Below are 10,470 nucleotides of genomic sequence, written 5' to 3'. Positions count from 1 at the left end.
GAACACGGGTTCGAGACCTGGTCCGGGAAGATCCCACATACCGCGGAGCAACGAAGCCCGTGTGCCACAACTACTGAAGCCCACATGCCTGGAGTCTGTGCTCTGCAACAAGAGAAGCCACTGCAGTGAGAAGCCCACGCACCGCAACGAAGAGTAGCCCCTGCTCTCTGCAACTACAGAAAGCCTGCGTGCAGCAATGAAGACCCAACGCAGCCAAAAATAAATAAATAAAATAAATTTTTTTAAAAAGCGGGGCTGTGGGGGGTTGGCGGGGGAGGAGAGAAGTAACCAGACTGCGGCTCTGCAGCCTGACCTCCCTTCCCTGCCTGCCTCGTGCTCCACTCCCCTTCTTCCCTCCCCTTTCCCCAGCATAAGTCCCTTCTTGGTTGCTGCATCCAGAAGTCTTTCACTTGAGAAAATGTGGAAGTAAACCTGGACATCCTAGGCTTTTGCTTTAAGGTAGGTGGAGCTTTATGGCTTTAAAGGGACTAGTGTAATACACACTTTGATAAGAATACAAGGCCTGGATTTGTTACCGTAAAGGCGTGACTCTGAAGTAATGGACAGGAGGCAGCTGATTTCTAAAAATACATTTTCATATTTTAGATAAAATTCTTAACACTAGTTTCCTTGGAGTTAAAATCCAGAGAGGCATTTGTATGTTTTTATTGAACTTAACTGGATAAAATCTTAGGTATTTTTTGAGGTTTTATATTCAGCTTGATCTTAAAAAGTGATAAAACACTCTATAGCCACCAACTTTTCCCTCTTTCGTAAAATGATAATGTCTAAATTACTTTTATTAACACACTACATTTTCAAGCTAGCAGTTTTAAATCTCATCTAAGGTTTTAATAAATTATCTTTGCCTATAACTGATTTTTGTATTAGTTGTAAGTAAGGGTGGGAAGGTAACACAAAATTTTAGTGAAATATAAAAGTAAAAACTGCAGACACTTATTTTGCTTGTTGCAAAAATCTTTAAAAAGTTAACATTATCGGGACTTCCCTGGTGGTCCAGTGGTTAACACTATGTGCTTCCAATGCAGCGGGCTGTGGGTTCGATCCCTGGTTGGGGAGTTAAGATCCCACATGCCACGCAGCCCAAAAAAAAAAAGTTAACATTATCATTAAAAGATTGAACGTCAGTGCTAAATATTTCCTGGAGTATTGATTCTTTTTTTTTTTTTTTTCTTGGCTGTGTTGGGTCTTCTTTGCTGCGTGCGGGCTTTCTCTAGTTGTGGCAAGCGGGGACTACTCTTCGTTGCGGTGCATGGGCTTCTCATTGTGGTGGCTTCTCTTGTTGTGGAGCACGGGCTCTAGGTGCGCAGGCTTCAGTAACTGTGGCACGCAGGCTCAGTAGTTGTGGCTCGCGGGCTCTAGAAAGCAGGCTCAGTAGTTGTGGCTCACGGGCTTAGTTGCTCCGCGGCATGTGGGATCTTCCCGGACCAGGGCTCGAACCCATGTGCCCTTCACTGGCAGGTGGATTCTTAACCACTGTGCCACCAGGGAAGTCCCTGATTCTTTAAATTGCTACATTGTATCTTGGCTTTAAATCCTATCAAGCAACTTAACTATTTTTAGAATTAAGGTAGGAAATAAACATTCCTTTTCTTACCCATGTTTGATTTTTTTCCCTCCCTCTCTTCAGCCTTTCTGTGGCTGCATCACTGAAAAGAAATTCTGGATAATTTCTTGTTACAGTAAATCCTCATTGTTAAATAGGATTTTTGCTTCAGCATTAGGCCTCTAAAATTGCTCTTGTTTATTCATTTATTTATTTTTTTGAGCTTCCCAGAACCAAGAATTAAAACCAAAATTGTGGTCACCAAAGTGGCAGGTTCCTTTCCATTCTAAATAGCAGTGGAAGCAAAGTCTTCAGTTTTGTTTGTATGGGCAGTTGGAAACCTTGTGAGCTACAGGACCCCAAGTTCAGAAGGCCATTAAGGAAAGTGTAGCTGGCCACTCCTTCCCTCCCTCCACTCTTGCTGAAGCTTGCCAAGACCCAGCTGGCTGATTTTGCAAAGCCCTTGAAATATGTCATTAATGGTGCTTTCTTTTGAGGTTGGGCTGTTGACCTAATTTGTGATTAACAAAACCTGGCCAAATCATGCGGTGCTCCCCTCCCCCAAGGGAAAGTGTTCGTGAAAAGTGTTTTAGTAACATCGCTGGTTTAACTTTCGTAACCCCAGCTAATAAAGATGATAAAAAACACTCAAGCTATCAAGTAGGGCTTTTTGAGGGCAGAAGAGCAATTTAATTTTGAGCACTTGTATGTTAAATGGCATGTTTTGGGCATAGTTTGAAAGCATAATTCTGGTGTCCACAAATGCCCAGTTCCTCCTAAATATTTGGGACAGTTTCATAACACTGTGTAGGAGTTGTACTCACCAAACCCTCTTAAATTGATCAGTTTGTTCATTCCTCCCACACTTTTCACAATCAAAAATGTCTTTCCCTGTCCTAGTTTGGAGAGGTAGTGCTATGGAATGGACTAGTAATTAGGAGCCAGATCAGCCTGAGTTCAAAATCTGTCTCTACTATATTTTAGTGAGTGAGTGACCTTTGGGCTGTTAAAGTAGCACAATCTCTGATGTACAATATAAGTACAGGTACTAATTACTATATAGTATTAATATCCTAGCTAAGTATTGTAGTCATAGAACAGCTATTCCCAAACTTTTAACAGCAAAGTTTTCCTTCAGTTCTTCCACAGACCTCTATTTTGGCACATTTTATCTCCTAGACTAAGTTTGTTATTACTCTCCCTTTTTTTTCCCCCTCTTATCAGTCACAGATATACATCAACATGAGACATTACATGGCTTGTTTCTATACTCAATGGTAGGAGTCTATCCCAGCGTTGGATGTTCTGTCAGCCTTTAGGTTTGTTACAGGCTTGCCAGAGCTTTCCAAACTGGAACTGGCCCAAGGCTCACCAGCTTTTTCCGGGATGGCCTTTGCAGCTAAACCCTGCAAGAGCTCTGCGTTCTCTTCCTGGGCCCCGCCCCCATTCCCCTTTCTCTGAATTCTGTTGAGCAGTTTATTTGGGGCACCTCCTCATCTGTTGTCTCACCAGCCATGAGAACAGCCCCATCTGAGCCACCCAAGCCAACCTGGTGATGGTTTGCTTAGAAACTTGTCAGTATACACAACAAATCGGCCTTTACTTAAGAGTGATATAAAGTTCCTTAAGTGAGCAAACATTTCACAGTGAGACAGCCAAACAAAGCTGTATTTTCTCCTCTGAAAAAGGTTGAATGTTTAGAACTTGAACAGGTTCAGGTAGAGATATTGGAAGCTTAGCCACAAACACAAGGGAACTTGAGGAAGGACTGGATGAATCAGAAAACTTTGAATTCATTCTAAATGAATGAAAAGTTGAAGGATAATATAAATATCTCAGTATCAGAAGGCTGTTCTGATTGTAGCTACAAAAGACACATATGATTTTTTAGCAAAACTGTTGGACAACAGGAGAAATGTGGAAAAACACGTAGAAATGAGAAGACCTTTTCAAACTCTTTGGCTTGGACCAAACTTTTAGGTGACCAGTGACTATCCCCCCACTACATTTTTGCCCATCTTTTCAGCCAATGTCTCTGTCATTCCAAGGAAACATTAACTTAGTGAATATGAAACTTCCTTCTTTTCTTTCTTTTTGGTAACTTTGTAAAATAACTTTTCCTAGTTACAGAACTAATTCTAATTTTGGAAAATTAAAAAAATACACCACCACAAAGATTAAAATAGCCTAAAGCCCCACCATTGGATTGTATATTTTTTCATAGATAGGAATTCTTTTTTTTTCAAGTTATTTTAAATTTTATTAAAAAAGAATACAAGGAAAAAATTTAACCACAAGGCATTTACCTAAACACATGAACAGTATTGGATTTTTTTTATTGAGGTACAGTTGATTTACAATATTAGTTTCAGGTGTACAACTAATTGTACAATAGTGATTCAAAATTTTTATAGATTATACTCCATTTATAGTTATTATAAAATATTGGCTATATTCCCTGTGCTGTACAATATATCCTTGTAGCTTATTTGTTTTATACATAGTAGATTGTAGAGATAGAAATTTTTAATGTGAATAACCTGAGATCCAGGATACACCTTAAGGGGCCCATGAACCCCTGAAATCGTATGCAAAGATTACTGTTAGATACGTGAGTATGAGCTTTTCTGAGAAAGGGGCTCATACGCTGATGAAAATTAGGTTCTTAAAGGTGTAGCCACCTTCAAAGTATTAGAAACTTCAGGTGTAGATCTTTCCAATTTATTTTCTACACATTTGAGGCATGCTTTATGTTCTTTAACGTCACCATCTGAGCCCGCTTCACGCAGTCCTTTAAGACCTCAGGCCAAGAATTTAGCTGTAATTTGACTAAAGAACTCAGGTTGAACGGGAGTTTTAACGGCTGTCCCTAAAAGATGGCATTTGGTGGACATTCATTCCAAAAGCATGATGAAGCACACGAAGAATGTGGTGCCTTTGTCCCCGGAAAGAGAAGATGGCAGGGGTTTGTATTTCTCTCTTTGGCCTCAAGTTTGGCTTCCCTGGAGGCCCCAGAGGGTGGGCGGTAACAAAAATACTGTTTGGCTCCCCATCCTCCTGCTGACAGCCAGGTCTCCAAGAGGCAAATCACACACTTCCCAGGGTTGGATCCTGAGCACGGCTGCCGCAGGGGAAATGGTTCCTAACTGTTCTTAAGGAAGCAGGGAACTTGCCTGGCCTTCACCAGCATAATCAGATCTGTCATTCTCTTCGGAAATTGGCTTTCTTTCTAGGCCTTGTGCTTTGCTCTGGATGTAACGACTGCCATTTCCCCCTGGTATTTCTGCTGTGGTAATCATGCTTGCCCTTCTCCTAGGAGGCTGGGGAAATTTGCTAGCCAAAGTCACAGCTGGCTCCCAGATGGCTCTCTGTCCCATGACCTCACCAACATCCCAACATCGATTTGCTTGGGAGGCTTAAACTTGGCTTGGGGGGCAGCATGCCTGTGGACCCCCACCCTGAGAGATTTATGGGCTCAAGCCTTGGAGAGAGCAAATCTCTAGAGGTGGGATGGGACTAATCAGTTTCCTTTTGTTGCACATTCTAGAATTCTGCCTAAAACAGAAGAGGTTGACCTCATTCTTACCCCACCCTGGAGATTAAGTGGGGGCAACTAGATAACTAGCGAGCTATTACTGATGAAGCTAAATTACCTGGCAAAGAAAGTTTCTCTCTGTCTCCACACACACACACACACACACACACACACACACACACACACACACACACATGCTAAGAGACATACGCTGAGTATGACATCAAAATGATCTAACAAGATTGCTATCTCCAGTTCCCAGAATGAGAGTATCCATCCCATTCAGGTGGAAATGAGCAACAGAGCCCAAATAGTTTCTTGTTGCAAAGAAATTCTTCGGGGTCTATTTCCTGGAGATAATGTAGAGAATGCTAGCAGGTTTCTAACATACTTCAGCTGTTCAGGAAATACTTTAAATAATTTCCTGCTCTAGAGAATAGGAGGAGGGCCAGAAAGTTGGAAAGTATTACTCTCTTTCTTTATGGTCTCAAATGCACTTCCCAAGGACGCCTTCACTATTCACACACACGCTCCTATGAGCTCTTTTCTGGCTCACCCCGGCCTTTTTATGTGGGAATGTTCTTTTAAAGAGTGTGGCGAGAATCCCAGTAACTTGGACTTCCCATAGCATCCTGGCCTGAGCTTCCTAAGGAACTTGACAAATATGAACTAATTAAGCTTGGAAAGCCCCATGAGAGTCCTCCCAGCCGTTGTTGACATGCGGCCAGCTCTGAGGTGGAGCCGACGCTGTTTTTGCCCTGCACAGCAACAATTCAAACAGTGGAGAGCAAGGAAAGCCAACTGCCAAATGCAACTGGAGCTACAAGGAAGCAGCAAGTTAGGCAGTATGTAATTAATTGCCTCCTTGATTTGCTTTCTGTTGCATTCAGTGGGGTTCAAATACCGGTGTTGAAATTGGGTCATTTAGACTTTTGAGGTAGATTTCAGGTAATTGCAAAAAAATTTAACAAGTCTAAGGTGAATTTTTATATAAAGCAGTGTTTCTCAATCAAAGGTGATTTTGCAACCCCCAAGGGGATATTTGACAATCTGGAGACGTTCAGGGTTGTCGCATCTTGGGGAAAGGGACGCCACTGGCATCTGAGTGTGTAGACGTCAGGAATCCTGCTGAATGTACTATAATGCACAGAACAGACCCCCCGCAATAAAGAATCTTGTCCAAATGTCAATAAAGATCTTGTCCAAAATGTCGATAGTGCTAGGTTGAAAAACCCTGGTCTAAAGGTTCCAAGTGACTCAGTGTTGGCTTGTGTCCTCCCTCTTAGCCATATATCTTACATTGGTGATCTTTCAGCCCATTCAGGTCTAGGTCTAAGCTCCTGGAAGCACCCTGGGTTCCTGGGCTCAGCCCTGCGGGTGATGACACTCTCCCAAACCATGGGGTGTTGAAGACGCACCTCTCACCGCACCTAGGTGCCCTGGGAATCAAGTGCATTGTGCATCTTGTGAGCGATCTTTGTGGAAAAGGAACCACTTTTTGCACGGTTCCCGGTCGGGCCCCAGAGCTTTGAGGTCCTGTTTTTCCTGCAGTGAATGAGCTGCTCTGTTTCTCCGACAGGGCCTATTCAGCAAGCAGCTATTTCTTTTCTCCTTCCTCAAGGCCCAGCTGCCAGGGAGACCCCAGGCTGTCACCGTTTGTCCCACCTTCAGCAAGAGACAGCCACAGGGAAATTCAGCCAATAGACAGAGACCAGGAATTTTACTTCAATCTTTCTTTTTGGCAAACTTAAAAACTGGGGAATTCCCTGGTGGTCCAGTGGTTAGGACTCTGCGTTTTCACTGCCGAGGGCGCAGGTTTGATCCCTGGTCAGGGAACTAAGATCCCACCAGCTGCACAGCACAGCCAGAAAAACCCCCAAAACCCCAAAGCAAACAAACAAAAAACCCTTAAAAACTGTCCTTCATGGAGAAAACCTGAGAAACCTTCCCCTCACCCAGGGAGCCCCCTGGACATCCCCACGTGGTCCCTCCCTTCTCTCTGCTGCCCCCTTTGGCCTCCTCCTCCTGCCGCCCTCACCAAACTGTGTCTACCTTGTTCCTTGGGGGAAGGGTGTCCCCTCCATCCTGCTGCCCATGGGCAGCCTGAGGGCAGCGTCCAAGTCTTCGTGTCCTGTGGGTTCCCCCAGGGCCCAGCCCTGGGCACTGGCCCACCCAACACCCCAGGTGGACATTTAAAGGCAGAAAGTCCAGTCAGATCTCACCAGATGGGTGCTATGGATGCCCGAAAACTTGCTCCAAAAGCCAGGCAGCCTACGGCTTCAGGGCCCATGGTGGATCATCTGCTCTTTTTCAATCGAGTCAGAAGGGCTATTAAAGTGACCGGACAACTGTCTTAGTCTCCTAGAGCTGCAGTAACAGAATACCACAAACTGGGGGGCTTAAAGAACAGAAATTTATTGTCTCAAGTTCTGGAGGCCACGAGTCTGAGGTCAAGGTGTCAGCAGGGTTTGTTCCTTCTGAGGAATGTGAGGGAAGGGTCTGTAACAAACCTCTGTCCTGGGCTTGTAGGTGGATGGCGTCTTCTCCCTGCCTTCCTTCGCGTCCTTGTCCCTCGATGCATGCCTGTCTCTGTGTCCAAATTTCCCTTTTTAAAAGGACTCCATTTGGGAATTCCCTGGTGGTCCAGTGGTTAGGACTCGGTGCTTTCACTGCCAAGGGCCCGGGTTCAATCCCTGCTTGGGGAATTAGGATCCCACAAGCTGTGCAGAGTGGCCAAAAAAAAAAAAAGTAAATAAAATTTAAAAAAATAATAAAATAAAAGAACTCCATTCATATTGGATTAGTGCTCACTCTAATAACCTCAGTTTAACCTGATTACCTCTGTAAAGACCGTATTTCCAAATAAAGTCACATTCTTAGGTCCTGGGGGTTAGAACTTCAGCATATCTTTTTTTTTTTTTGAGGGGAAACTATTCAATCCATAACAATTAAATGCAGTTCCTGATCTGAGACTGGATCCTTGACTGGGGGAAAAATTACATTACATTGATTATTGAGGCCATTGGCAGCGTTTGAATATGGCCTCCCGGACGGATGACACTGCACTGCAGGATGGAAACAGCACAGAGGCAGGGCAGCACGTGGCCGTGCAGGGCAGAGATGGGCCGGGACGTGGACAGTAGAGGCAGAGACTCTGTCTCTCGAGGTAGAACGGGGAAAAAGAAGAACATGAACCCAATTTGCCTTTAAAAGGTAAAACTCAAGCCGGTGGCAATGAGAAGGACATGCTCCCTTTCTTCTCCCTGTCTCCCTAACAGAGATAAAACTGGAACAGCAAGTACCCCTCCAGTTCATGCAGCAGCCAGAGGGACTTGTTTTCTGTTTGTTCTTTGGCTGAGACGCCTGGCTTGTGGGATCTTAGTTCCCCGACCAGGGATCGAACCAGCGCCCTTGGCAGTGAAAGCCTGCAACCTAATCACTGGACCACCAGGGAGTCCCCGGGACTTGTTTTTTGGCGAAACTTGCTCACTCTTACAACAACTTCCCCTGGATTTCTCCTTTTCATTTGTCTTTTTTTAATTTACTTTTTTTGGGGGGGGGGTGAGGGGGGTTGCTGTGACACACAGCTTGAGGGATCTTAATTCCCCAAGCAGGGATTGAACCCGGGCCCTCAGCTGTGAGAGCTCGGAGTCCTAACCACTGGACAACCTGGGAATTCCCATGACTTTTTTAAAATTTACTTTTTATTTTATATTGGAGTACAGTTGATTTACAATGTTGTGTTAGTTTCAGGTGTACAGCAAAGTGATTCAGTTATACATACACATATATCCATTCTTTTTCAGATTCTTTTCCCATATAGGTTATTACAGAGTACTGGGGAGAGTTCCCTGTGCTATACAGTAGGTCCTCATTGGTTATCTATTTTATTTTATTTATTTATTTATTTATTTATGGCTGTGTTGGGTCTTCGTTGCTGCGCGTGGGCTTTCTCTAGTTGCGGCGGGCGGGGTCTACTCTTCATTGCGGTGCACGGGCTTCTCATTGCGGTAGCTTCTCTTGTTGCGGAGCATGGGCTCTAGGCACGCGGGCTTCAGTAGTTGAGGCTCACGGGCTCTAGAGCACAGGCTCAGTAGTTGTGGCACACGGGCTTAGTTGCTCCGCGGCATGTGGGATCTTCCCGGACCAGGGCTCGAACCCGTGTCCCCTGCATTGGCAGGCGGATTCTTAAGCACTGCGCCACCAGGGAAGTCCTATCTATTTTATATATAATAGTGTGTATATGTTAATCCCAACCTTCTAATTTATCGGCCCCCCCACCTTTCCCCTTTGGTAATCATAAGTTTGTTTTTGAAGTCTGTGAGTCTGTTTCTGTTTTGTAGATAAATTTATTTGTATCATTTTTTTTTTAGATTCCACATATAGGTGATGTCATATGATATTTGTCTGTCTCTGTCTGACTTACTTCACTTAGTATGATAATCTCTAGGTCCATCCATGTTGCTGCAAATGGCATTTTTTCATTTTTTTTTAAGGCTGAGTAATATTCTGTTGTATATATGTACCACATCTGCTTCTTTTTTTTTTTTTTTTGGCTGCACTGTGCAGCCTGTGGGATCTTAGTTCCTGGACCAGGGATCGAACCCACACCCGCTTCAGTGGAAGCGCGGAGTCTTAACCACTGGACCGCCAGGGAAGTCCCTGTACCACATCTTCTTTATCCATTCATCTGTCGATGGACATTAGGTTGCTTCGTTTGTCTTTATTTGATTTTATTGAGGTAAATATACCCACAGTAATGTGTGTTAAATGCTCTAATCTTAAGCGTATAGCTCAATGCATTTTTACCTATGGACACACCCAGGTAACCACCATCTGGATCAAGATATGGGACATTTCTGGGACCCCAGAAGGTTCCTTCAGGCCCCTCTCCAGTCAATCACCTACTAATCTTTCCCTCAACCCTCCCCTCCATAACCTTAGCCCCTAGTCCCCACTCCCCAGCTGCCAGAAGTAACCACCAATCTGACTTCAGCCACAGAGGGGTCTTTTAAAAACACAAATCAAATCCTATCATGCCTCCATTTCATACTTTCCAATGGCTTCACATCACACTTAGAATAAAACCCACTGCAGCCTACAAGGCCTTCTGTGAACTAGCTGCCATCGGGCACCCACCCCTCTGACCTCATCTCTCACACTTTCCCAAGCTCACTGTGCTCCAGCTACACTGGCCTTGCCTCTATTCCTCAAACTGTAACCTTGCTGCTGCCACAGGGCCTTTGCTTGTGCTGTTCCCTCTTCCTGAGGTAGTCTCCCCACACATCTCCATGTGACTCATTCTTCTCATCCTTAGGTCTTGCCTCAAATGTTACCTCTTCCTAAAACCTTCATGACATCACCCCTT

This window comes from Balaenoptera acutorostrata, chromosome 20 (assembly GCF_949987535.1).
Source record: "Balaenoptera acutorostrata chromosome 20, mBalAcu1.1, whole genome shotgun sequence".
Classification (NCBI taxonomy): domain Eukaryota; kingdom Metazoa; phylum Chordata; class Mammalia; order Artiodactyla; family Balaenopteridae; genus Balaenoptera; species Balaenoptera acutorostrata.
This window is presented reverse-complemented; position numbering follows the sequence as displayed.